The 12,082-nt window shown below is 29.1% G+C and overlaps 1 protein-coding gene across 4 annotated transcripts in view; it reads left to right on the top strand.

The window, feature by feature from the left end:
• LOC129906818 (cAMP-dependent protein kinase type II regulatory subunit) overlaps window positions 1-12,082 on the top strand; it is a 173,936-nt gene that overhangs the window by 23,693 nt on the left and 138,161 nt on the right. The gene's annotated exons all lie outside the window — the stretch shown is intronic.

The raw sequence follows: 12,082 nt of genomic DNA, 5'->3' as shown, positions 1-12,082 counted from the left end.
AGAGGAATATTTTTAAGAAAGTTGGCCACCTAGGTTTCTATGGATTTATTTTATACCACTGGTGTTTCAAATTTTTCATAAAATACTTTTTTTACATTTTGCATCGAAAAACAGATTTCAAATTTTGTTTAAGGAAAATGTGCAATAGCTATGAAATTTTTAAAGTGTTCATATAAAAAATCATAATAAAAAGAAATAAATAAAATTCATTCATTCGTGGTTGTAGTGAACGAAAACATAAGATGATAAAATTTAAAATACACTGAACGAAAAAAAGCCAATAAATTTATGAACTGGTTGCAATAGAACTTTTTTCTATCTGTTTTTAGAACAGTCATAAGCGTAGCTATATCAGCCGTTTAAGGGTTGTCCATTCTCTATCGGATATTCTGTATTATATTCGGACCTATTCTAAACAAAAATTCCCAGGGAAATGGTTTCGGGAGAAAGGCCCCAATAGGAAAAATGGTGAAAATTTCCATTTTTTTTTTGCTTTCCCCATCTTCTGAATTATTGAAGAACGAAATTCAAGCTAAAAAAATAATGAAATTTCAAAAACTTTTCAGTTGGGAGTTTTTTTTCAGAATAGACCTGATTATGACGATTACAACTCAACTTTAACTTTTTGAATCGTTATAACTAAGAAACGGTGGGTATTAGGAAAAAAAGTGTCATGACACTTTTTATATATAATAATCTGGTCTACAATTCTCGCATTGAAAATTTGTTTGATAAGACTTACCGTTTTGCTGAAAATCGTGAAAAACCAGTTTTTGTGACCTTTGACCCCAAGTAAATTTTTTTCCAGGTCTCGGATTGATGAGGACTTTTTAGATTTAATTTATGATGATGTTTTCAACAATCCTACCAACTTTCAGCTTGCTGGGAATTATTGTAACCTCGGATGTCTAAATTGACCGGACTATTAGTAGTTTTTTTTTGAGATTTTCTAAAAAAAGAACTTGATTTTGTGATACTTTAATGCGAATATCTCAAAATTCTGACATGATAGAATTTCTTTGACTTCGGATTCTAACTCAGCACATCAAAAACTATAAGAAAAGTATACTTTTGTTTCTAGGAGAAACAAATCTGAAGCTTTATAAGGCAGTTTATCGAATGGTTTATTACAAAAAAGATATTTCTAAATAGCAAAATAGTATATAAAATTACAAAACACGTAAAAATTTTTGTTTCATGTATTTTATTATGGTTTTCTTTACATATTTGACTTTTTAAAAATATAATGGGCGTTGATATTTTACATTTTCCTTACATAAGGTGTTTTTGTTCATGTAGGATTTACTAAAAAGTGAAGGATTTCGATATTTCTGCTTTTTTTGTCAATCAGTATTTTAAAAAATAAGTAAACATTAATGCAAAAAAATATATTTGGTGTCAAAAATGAGCTCAATGCGACAAATAGTTTTATTTTATACAAGTTCAAAAGAATCTAAAAGGGTGATTTTTTAGAAATTACCCACATTTTTCAAAAATCATTTTTACAATACAAAAATGGTACCTGATAGAATTTTTCTGAAACCAGATTTAGATTCAAGAAAGTCTAATCTTTCATAATATCAAAAAATTATTTGAATTAGAAAAAAAGTTTAATTTTGCAGACTAGTGTTATTGAGCGACTTCGTTTCATTGTAGTAACACACAGTGACCTATTCCACAGGAAAGGTCTCGATTATGTTGTAATTTTTTGTATTGGCATAATTCTGTACCTCGTGCAGGGAGAGCGCTATGGTGGTTTGAGTTAAAGATGCACGAAAATGAATCTCATTGAATAACTTTTTCATAATAAAGCTTTTCTATACAAGTCCCATAAAAACCAAACACTCATGCACACTGGGGCCCGAACATTGCCCGGAGATTCTTCTCTCAAAACAACCTAGGACGTTTTCATTCGCTCTTGATACATTTCCTTCCCTATTTCCATAACACTGCACAACAAGGTTTTGGATGAATAAACTATACAATACTTTTCCAATGGTTTTTGGTGTTCTGAACTCGAATCCGGAGTCAGAAACATTCTATCAGCTCTAGTTTTTGAAATATTGCCATTAGAAAATGCAAAAACACGTTTTTTGGCTGATAGCTCTGGTCAAAAAAATTTGACTATTTTTATTATGAATAAACCAAACTATACTTTCCCAATAGTTTTTGGGGTGCTTAACTCGAATATGAAGTCAGAAATATTCTATCAGTCTTAGTTCTTGAAATATTCCAGTTAGAATTTGCGGAAAAAACGTGTTTTGGCTGTTTTTGAGGTTATGCTTTGATGTGAGGTACCTTATTTTGGCATACTTTTTAACGGTTTCTATAAGAACTGTTTATCTTCTTTGAAAATCTGTTTAAATCTTTCCGAAATGTGCTTTATTATCTGAGATATCTTAAGTTTAAGTACGTGTGTTTTGGCTTATTTTACCAATAACGTTATTTCAAACTGCAGTAACTTCAAATTAAAATATCTCGGATTATAAAAAAGATATCGCAAAGATTAAAACAGATTTTTAAAGAAGAAAGGCAATTCTTATACAAACCTTCACAAAAAGTGTTGCAAAAAAATTCCCACACATTGCAGCATAACTTCAGAAACAGGTGTTTTTGCATATTCTAACGGTAATATTTAAAAAACGGGAGCTGATAGAATATTTCTGAATTCGGATTCGAGTTCAGCACACCAAAAACCTTTGGAAAAGTATTGTTTGGTTAATTCATCATACAAAAAGCTCAATTTTGTTGTGCAGTGTAATGTACTGCTTTGCTCTCAGAAAAAAAAAACTGATCGATACTTTTTTTGTGGGAAATTCAATAGACTTTGATTTTGTCACATGTCTCCTAAAATACAGTTGGAAAATCCGCCCCTGTTAAAGAATGTTTGGTTAAAGGATCTCCATTTGTATCGTCCTTGTTTAGGTGTACAAATACATAAAGGTATACCCTTGATGACTATCAGGCACAGAGAGGAAGTAATTTCAAAGTGCGTATAGAGAGGATGACGGACGGATGAAAATAAAGGCCAAAATGAAAGGACTAACAACAAGAAAAGTAGAGAAGAAGAAAGCAAAAAAAAAAAAAAATTGACGTTCGTAAATCTCCAAATCCCAATCTAAGTATAGAACGATTGCCATGATTGGATTAGTAGTAGTGAGTGACACACGTAACACCAACAAGGGAGTGGTGCGTGTCAATACATACATATACACCAACGGTATTCCTTCAAGGGTGTTCTATATATTTGTATTGGGAGCTTGCTATTTCAAGCCAAAAAAAAAAATATAATAAAGAAAAAAAAAATAATCGTGTAATACGGTAGGAAAACATCCCCAAGCATAAGCCCGAGTTTTTGATTCATTTGATGGAAAAGTGATTACCAGACAACTACGACACACAGCCACGTCAAGTGCTGTACACATCGATAGATATCCAGTGCCAGTCTTCATCATTTTTCACTAACGTCTGAGCTGCTAGAATCCCATCATCATCAGCATCATCATCAATATAGAGGCAGCGGTCGGTGGAGCAGAGAGGGAAGAGAATATCGTATCCTTGTGCAAAAGAAGGGGATGACAAATCCTGTTGAATTTATTTCAGGGACACTAAAAAGATTATAGGAAAGGAAAGCAAAAAAAAAAAAACATAAAAATAAAACGAAACAAAACAAATATGGGTGACGCTCTGTCGAGTGAAAAAGAAAATGAAAAAAAAAAAAAAATCATTGTTTGTCAATGTATTGGAGAAATAGAAAAGCAAACAAGGACTTTAATGCGGGCCATCAGCAATGGGAGTTGGCTACACACTTAAATTGCTATTTGGGGGATTCAGGAAAATACCGAGACGTAAAGTTAAAATTTATATATGTATGTTTTATATGCGTGTCCAAAAATGAATTTTGAATAAATTTCAAACAGCTTTAAGGACATTTTAATTCTTTTGATGGTTTTTTTGTACCAAAAATAAAGTCCAAATTCGATTATGAGGAATTTCCTCCATGATGATGATGATGGGCAGGTCCTTAACTCCTTTTCTGAATCCACCCATCAATTTTGTTATTTATTTATGAAATCATCATAAATTTGAAATAAAGGTTGGTTATGGATTCCATTAGTTTAAGTTTTTGACATCTCCAATTAATCACTCAATAATATGTCTCCAATAGGGTCCTTTCCATGTTCTAGCCTAGAAAAACCCATCAAAATTTCTGACAAGGTTTGTAATGACGCACTTAATGCAATGGAAAGGAACAAATGACGTTAGGGGCTATAGAGGCTAACTTGAACAAATAACAATAAGAACATCGAACAAATGGGAAATCAAATTTTAAAATCACTTAGGTAGTAGGTAAACAAACAAAAAAATAGTTTTTTCACCACTGTTCCTCCCAATTTGATGCGTTTTCTTTTTTCTTTACTGTTTTCTACTTAATTTACACTCAGATTGCATGTAAAGTTGAATTTTGACTTTTGCACGGTAAATAAATATCATCTTCATCATCTTAACAAAAACTTCTTAAATCAACAGCAAATTCTGAAACACCCTGTAATTTTTAAATTCACCAATTTAATAGCCTTAGATATTTTTTTTATACAACTTTTTTGGTGATATCTTTATAAGATCTATGATTTTTGCAACCAAAAAGATTAAAATAGCCGACTGTGCGACGAGCTCAGCCAAACCAAAGTAAACCACAGTTTGGAGACTTTTTTTCAAAAAACCAAAAAAAGCACAATTTGACCATTTTTGCGAAATTTTCAACAAAGTAAATCGTGTTTCGTCTACCTTTTTGAATTTACTTGACAAACTTGACTAATACCAGTGCCAATAATTTTGCAAAAAAAAAATTATTAGCAACATGTTGGTGGTGACAAATTTAGGATAAATGATAAATGAAAGAAAAAATAAATTGCCCACAAACAAATTCGTGGAAAGGGAATTGGTGGGCGAAAAAGTGTGGTGGGTGTCAAAAATCGTGGTTTTTACGATTTCTGTCAGAAGTAGACCTCCTATCGAAAAAAAAATAAAAACAACTTTTATTCAAAAATGCAAAAATACGATTTTTTGGTTTTTTATTTTTATCTTTTACAAAAATTGTGGATTTTAACAAAAAACTGGTCAAAATTTACTTTGTTATGTCTTTTATCTACATATTTTAAATGTTTTTTTAGAACAATATTAATTTTTTGATTATTGACGTAAGAACCATTCTAATTATAGATTCAAATTCATTAGATCAAAGGCAACTAGAAGATAAAAATTTGGTTCTAGATAAAAATATTTCTCGTCAATACTACTGTCGTTTACGAAAAAATCGATCTTAAAAATGGTTTTTTTTTTTTCAATTTTTGTCAATATTTTCTGAAATAAAAGTGTCTTTTTCCAATATAGTCTTAAATAAAAGGTTTTAATATAAATAACTATATTCCAAACTTTTCAAAAATCAAAAATTTGTTCGGTAACTTTTTTGATTGAAAAATAGGCTATTTTTTCAAATCAAATTTGTCAAAAATAAAAAAAAATTAATATTTTTCTAAAAAAACATTTAAAATAAATAAAAAACATAACAAAGTAAATTTTGACTTGTTAAAATCCAACAATTTTTGTATGAATAGAAACCCAAAAAAATCGTATTTTTGCATTTTTCTTAAAATTTTTGAGGTTATGTAAAAAAATGGTTTGAGTAAAAGTTGTAGATCATTTTATTATCCACACTTTTTTTTTAATTTTTTTTTATAGAAGGTCTACTTTTGACAGAAATCGTAAAAAATATGATTTTTAACACCCACCCACTTTTTCGCCCACCCACCCCCTTTCCTCCAATTTTTTTGTGGGCAATTTATTTTTTCCCTTTCAAAGAACATTTATGATTAAAAAATATACTTTAAAGTGTCTATTTATCGTTTACCCTTCAAATACCGTTCCTGATTTTTAATTATTAGGTATATCAATTTGAAAGACATTCTTTAAGTTAAATTTTACCCAAAAAGTCATACGAAATAAGGGACTTTTTTTTGTTAATACTTCAAAGGTGTATCTACTATTTAATTGAGCTTTAATAAAAGAAGTTATTTGTGACATTAAACCGTCCAGATTTTCTCGAAGCATACAAAGAACACATACAACAACCAACATTTTGGTACGGCAAATCCTTTTAATGATGATTAGAAAGGTTTTTTTTTTATTATTAGGTAGGTATCCTTTAATGTATGAATGCGTTACATTTACAACATTTTTTATGGCTCAACCGATTTTATTGAATATAAAGTTACCCATACATGCATACACGCAGGTGTATAAAAACTTAACTTTTTAGCTCTTTTTTATATTTTCACCAAAAAAATCGATAAATATACTGTCTTGACTACTGTTATATTTTTTTTTTATGAGCATCCCTTCATATTTTAGATTAATTATTCTGTTTATGTTGTTTGAATCATTTAAGGTAAAGGTTTAAATAAAAAGAACCTTGATCTCTCCACACAATTTGTTTCTAACTGACTTTTGGATTTTAACTACCTACATATTTATTTATTTTGTGTTTTTTATTTCAAAGTCGTTAATTTTTATGGAAAGAGTTAAAAAAATTGTTATGACCGTAAGTTATTATTATATAAGGTCTTTTTTTTTAACTGGGTGGTCCTTAAAAAAATTTAATAGGTTAGGAAGATTTTTAAAGGGGTTAAATTCCAGAATACATTTTGGAGGTATTTCTTTAAATGTGAATTTATTATCGTTAATAAACATTAAGTGTTAACTATTATAGTTTGAAAGATAGTTTTCTCGAAAATGTCCAAAAACAACACTGTGTTACATACATTAATGCAGTAAAAATAAAAAAAAAATGTAACAAAATAAGTAAGTTAAACAAAAATTTACTTATTTTGGCGATTTTAAACGAAACATAAAAAATTTAAAAATATTCTTTGACTTCGGATGTCAAAATTTTCGACCAATTTTTCTAGCATTTGTGGAATTCCCATCAAGATATTTGACTGATATGGACAGAAAATGATTCTTGCTATTGCATCTTTGCTCTTATTATTCCAAAATTAAATTTAGTTTTTAATTGTTTTTTGGGAAAAATTAATGTTCTTCTAATTTGATTTGAAGATAGCAGATATTTTTGCTCAAAAAATCTGTTTTTTTGTTTTAAATTTCTTTTTTGTTCTACTAACGTGGCAAAAAAGTTGAGATTTTTTTTATTTTCGAATTCAATTTTCATTTTTTAAATGATTTTTTTTTCATTAAATTAAACGCGTCCGCAAAAAAAATTGTAAGCTTTGGAAAAAAAAACAATTTTTTAAATTTCCATCAAAGTTTGAAAAAAAAAGAAAAAATAAATTAAGGCTCAAAAGGGCACAAAAGCTGTTTTTCGGTTTTCAAATTTATGTTAAAAATCGAAAACTTTTTTTTTCAAAAAAATTGCTATAGTCATTTTACAAAAAAATCAAAAAAATCGAACTTTTTTAACTGTATTTATTATGATTGCTAAATCACTTTAAAATATATTTTGTCTTCAGATCTCCAATTTTGAGATGTTAAGATTCAAATAATTTTTTTAGGAAGTCAGGATGACCGTTTTTAACCCTCTACTGCATGAATTATGAAGGAAATGAAATAAAATTTTTTTTAACAATTTTTTAGCTTTATTAGGGGTTGAAAAAAGGTATTACATAATTTTTTTTATTTTTTTACATATATATACAGCTGTGTTCAAAATAATAGTAGTGCCTGCAACAAAATAACATTTGTTATATTTACGGTGCTTCTATGGTTAAAAATTTAATTTCTTTGATGTCAAAGTTTGTAACGGTCAATTACTAATAAATGTATCGTAATTTTAAAATGAAAAAGAAGGTGCCAATTCATTTTTCATTGATTTTTGGTTGTTCTTTCGAATTTGACCTGTTTAAAATAATAGTAGTTAAAGTTATTTTTTAAGAATTTAAAAGCGGTTTATAACTTAGAATATTTATTTTTGCTTTAAAAGTAAGTACTCATATAATTTGAATAATTTTTCAACAAAAAACGATTTGTTTCGGTTTTAATCTATTTAAAGTTCGAAGAGCAAAACACTGCAGTTCGGATAACAGAAACTTATACGAAAGCTGCTTCAAGAAGGGAAAACCTACTTGGTAATTCAAGTTTATATTAGGATGCTCCCCTACAATGGTAGCCAATGCAATAAAGTCAACGAAAGACCCGAAACGCGCGGTAGAAAAAGAAAAAAGCCCGCCGTAGATGACAGGCGTATTGTCCAGACGAGCAAAGTTGAGCCTTCTGCATCGTTGTTTCACATCCAGAAGGCTTTAAGCCTGGATTGCAGTGCAGTGAGCATTCGGAGGCGAATGTTAGACACTAATATGTACGCTTGAAGCCCACGAAAAGTTCAGCGAAACATGTTAAAAAGCGTATCCAGTTTGTAAAAGACCACATAAACTGGCCAGCAAAGTAATGGCGTAACATATTGTTTACTGATGAGAGCATATTTGTCCCCTTTGGTGGTACTGGATCTCCACAATATGTCCGACGTCCACCCAATACGGAATATGTTCCAAAGTATACGACGGAAACATTTAAACATGTAGGGTCGAAAATTTAAGTATTTTAACATATTTCTTTGTTAACAGCGGAACTTTTCGTGGACTTCAAGCGTACAAATTAGTGTCTAACATTCGCCTCCATATGTTCACTGCACTGCAATCCAGGCTTAAAGCCTTCTGGATGTGAAACAACGTTCAGAAGGCTCAACTTTGCTCGTCTGGACAATACGCCTGTCATCTACGGCGGGCTTTTTTCTTTTTCTACCGCGCGTTTCGGGTCTTTCGTTGACTTTATTGCATTGGCTACCATTGTAGGGGAGCATCCTAATATAAACTTGAATTACCAAGTAGGTTTTCCCTTCTTGAAGCAGCTTTCGTATAAGTTTCTGTTATCCGAACTGCAGTGTTTTGCTCTTCGAACTTTAAATAGATTAAAACCGAAACAAATCGTTTTTTGTTGAAAAATTATTCAAATTATATGAGTACTTACTTTTAAAGCAAAAATAAATATTCTAAGTTATAAACCGCTTTTAAATTCTTAAAAAATAACTTTAACTACTATTATTTTGAACAGGTCAAATTCGAAAGAACAACCAAAAATCAATGAAAAATGAATTGGCACCTTCTTTTTCATTTTAAAATTACGATACATTTATTAGTAATTGACCGCTACAAACTTTGACATCAAAGAAATTAAATTTTTAACCATAGAAGCACCGTAAATATAACAAATGTTATTTTGTTGCAGGCACTACTATTATTTTGAACACAACTGTAAATTTTTAGAAACATAAACCATATATGGGTTAGTATGCAGCAAGTCGATTTCCAGCAAACAATTAATAACCCATATATGGTTTAGTATGCATTCAAGGTATGTTTTGTAAAATATGTTTTTATTACATTGGACTTTCCTTATTCATGGAATTTATTCAAACTCTTTCTTTTATCATTGTTGCAGAAGCACACCTTCCATTTTCTACATGTACACAATACGTTTTCAGTCCCCAAATTTGACATACTGGTGTTTTTTTTTTGCCATTCAGGGATATGGTCGATGTTTTCAGTTAGTACTGATTTCAACGGCTTTTGCCCTTGGTTGTTGTGAGTGAATTGGAGTTTCGGGATAAGATGGGGCTGGGCTTCCGTGACTTGTATATAACTCCCTCAGCTTTGTTTTGTTCCATCTCTGCTTTGATCACCTACCAAAGCTGAAGGGCATCATCTTTTTCGTGACATTTTAGGTGTTACAGATTTGCAAAAGTGCTCGTAGATGGCTTGTTTGATGTTAAAAAGGGCCAGAATCTGAAGCTAGATCGTCATCACTTCGAAAGCCATCACCAGTTTTAGCATTTACACACTTATTTTTTCCATAGAAAGTCTTCGAATTAATTTTACAAAAAAAAAAATCAGTAATGTAAGTCGCCAACGCATGATAACCCATATATGGTGTTTTGGTAAAAACGCAAAAAAAGACAAAAATTATTAAAAAAACAAAAAACAAACTACGTAAACATATAAAAGTATAATAAATTCATACGAAACTTATTTTTAATTGGATGCAACTTACTTATTTCTTATAAAAAAACACTTGAAAAGTTCACACTTTTATTCACTGATTTGCTCTTGAAACAATGAGCTTATTTCAGAATCACGACTCTCTTACTGATAATAAAAACCGATTTATTATAAAAAATAGACGTAGTTTTATTACAGTTTTTTCTTATTGACATTTGGTGCAATATAACGGGAATAAATCGATATGAAATCGATAAACCATATATGGGTTAGTATGCGGTAGAGGGTTAACAGAGCTGTTTTTAAAAAGTCACAAAAAAATTTAAAAATAAGTTAATAAAAAATGAAAATAATACTAAAAATAAATGAAAAAATAAAATAAAAAAAAAATAAAAAATAAGTTAATAAAAAATGAAAATAATATTAAAAATTAATTCAAGAATAAAATATTAAAAAAATAATAAAAAAATAAAAAAAAAATAAAAAAAATACAAAAAAAATAAAAATAAAAATGAAAAAAAAAAAAAAAAAAAAAAAAAATAAATTAAATACAAAATAAATTAAATACAAAATAATTACGGTAAAGGAGTTCAAAAATAAAGAAAAAAATGCTAAAAAAATATGTAGTGACGGATATATTTCTCAAATGTCTTGCCTTTTTTGAAAACGTTGTTTTTTTTCAAATTTTCTTTACTAGCAAAGCTTTTATTTTAGTCATTTAAATTTAAAAAAATGCTTCATTGTACAAAAATAAAGAGTGTTAAATTTAGTAGTAGGTTCCTACCTATTTTTGGACATTTAGGACACTTATGAAACAAATTTTTTAATATATGTACATAGGTAAGGTCCCTCAAAATTATTTGTTTTTGTACCTATTAATTTTGAAATCATCCTCAAAAAACTTTTAAGGAGCAGAATTTGCTTACATGTTTCTTTTTACCGAGATTACAAAAAAAGCCATTTATCTTTGTTCAATATTTCATTTCCTTACCTAGTATAAAATCATAGCTTTGGAAACTTCAACCAATATTAATTAATTTTTTTTGTATAGTTAAAAAAAACCAAGAGGCTGTATTGTACGTATATCATGAAATAAAGCCAATTCTAATTCCAATGTTTTCAATTATTTATGTCAAAAACTATATTCTCATTGCAATAGAGATACCTACTCTTATTTTTTCATTCAGTAAAATTGACTTTGCATAAGGTACTTAAGACCCAAGAATTATTCATATACATTTACATCATCTACTTCATACCTCAATATACCTACTACAAACATACATACATAGATACTTTCATAGCAAAAGAAATAAATTAAAGAACTCTCAACCGCATGTAAAGTAAATTACGTAAGAGAAATTCTTCTTCTTTTCCACTTAAAACGAATGGAATACACTCTTATATCTTGTTGAGTATTATAATAAAAATTAATTAAAGGAGAAAAATGATACAACAACAACTAAAAAAAGAAGCTTATTTACTTCCAGCACACACATTTGAGAGGTTTTGTTTATATTCATTAAAAAGATCTATTTTTAACAGGTATTTTCAATTGGAAACGATTTTTATTCTTTCTTTTATCATCAGAAATTTTAAAATAATTTTTAACGATAAGTAGCTGATAACTTATTTAGACAAAAAAAAAATTATATTTTACTTAGCCAATTGGGATAAGAATTTTGTTTTTGTTGGCCAAAATTAACGAACTCTTCAAAACGACACACATGAATTTTTAAAGTCTGTGAATATTTATCTATAATTTATTATGAAAAAAGCGTATAGCGTATGTGGAACATTTTTTTTTATTTCCATTTTTCTTCCAGATCCAGATATACACATCATGTGGGCTGTTTCTCGCACACTCGAAACTTTATTTGAATCTTAGAAAATTGTGTTAATGCCATGCAGAGATATAGATAGAGGAAGTGAGAGTGTGTGTTAATTTTATTTTCCAGCTTAGGTATACACTAACACAGTTAGGCATTTTAATTTTATCGATTGATTGATATTGA

The sequence above is a fragment of the Episyrphus balteatus genome, chromosome 1, assembly GCF_945859705.1.
Source record: "Episyrphus balteatus chromosome 1, idEpiBalt1.1, whole genome shotgun sequence".
Lineage (NCBI taxonomy): Eukaryota > Metazoa > Arthropoda > Insecta > Diptera > Syrphidae > Episyrphus > Episyrphus balteatus.
The sequence above is the reverse complement of the archived record's forward strand: the minus strand, read 5'-3'. Positions and strand labels throughout refer to the sequence as shown.